Source organism: Triticum aestivum, chromosome 2B (assembly GCF_018294505.1).
Source record: "Triticum aestivum cultivar Chinese Spring chromosome 2B, IWGSC CS RefSeq v2.1, whole genome shotgun sequence".
In the NCBI taxonomy this organism is placed as follows: Eukaryota; Viridiplantae; Streptophyta; class Magnoliopsida; order Poales; family Poaceae; genus Triticum; species Triticum aestivum.
In genome coordinates this window covers 445012295-445013143 of record NC_057798.1, presented here as the reverse complement: position 1 = coordinate 445013143, position 849 = coordinate 445012295, and positions in this window count along the sequence as shown.

Below are 849 nucleotides of genomic sequence, written 5' to 3'. Positions count from 1 at the left end.
GGCTTAGCTGCAGTCCAAGTACTCGCCTAAGATAAATAAAATCCTGTTGAGTGGTAAGCCAGCCTTCCACTCGGGGGCTTAGCTGCAGTCCAAGTACTCGCCTAAGATAAATAAAATCCTGTCGAGTGGTAAGCTAGCCTTCCACTCGGAGGCTTAGCTGCAGTCCAAGTACTCGCCTAAGATAAACAAAATCCTGTCGAGTGGTAAGCCAGCCTTCCACTCGGAGGCTTAGCTGCAGCATTGCGCTTGCCTAAGTACAAATACAACATGCGCTTCGCAAGGAGGACGAGGTGCAAGTCGACTGCTACCTTCTCCTTCCGAGCTACGCCACAAGTACAACGTGCGCTTCGCAAGGAGGACGAGGTGCAGGTCGACTGCTACCTTCTCCTTCCGAGCTACGCCACAAGTACAACATGCGCTTTGCAAGGAGGACGAGGTGCAGGTCGACTGCTACCCTCTCCTTCCGAGCTATGCCACAAGTACAACGTGTGCTCTGCAAGGAGGATGAGGTGCAGGTCGACTGCTACCCTCTCCTTCCGAGCTACGCCACCAATTCAAAATCCTACCGAGTGGAGAGCAAACCTCCCACTCGGGGGCTTAGCTGCAGCCCAGTGCTCACCTAAGTATCTAAAATCCTACCGAGTGGAGAGCAAACCTCCCACTCGGGGACTTAGCTGCAGCCTAGTGCTCGCCTAAGTATCTAAAATCCTACCGAGTGGAGAGCAAACCTCCCACTCGGGGGCTTAGCTGCAGCCTAGTGCTCGCCTAAGTATCTGAAATCCTACCGAGTGGAGAGCAAACCTCCCACTCGGGGGCTTAGCTGCAGCCCAGTGCTCGCCTAAGTATCTG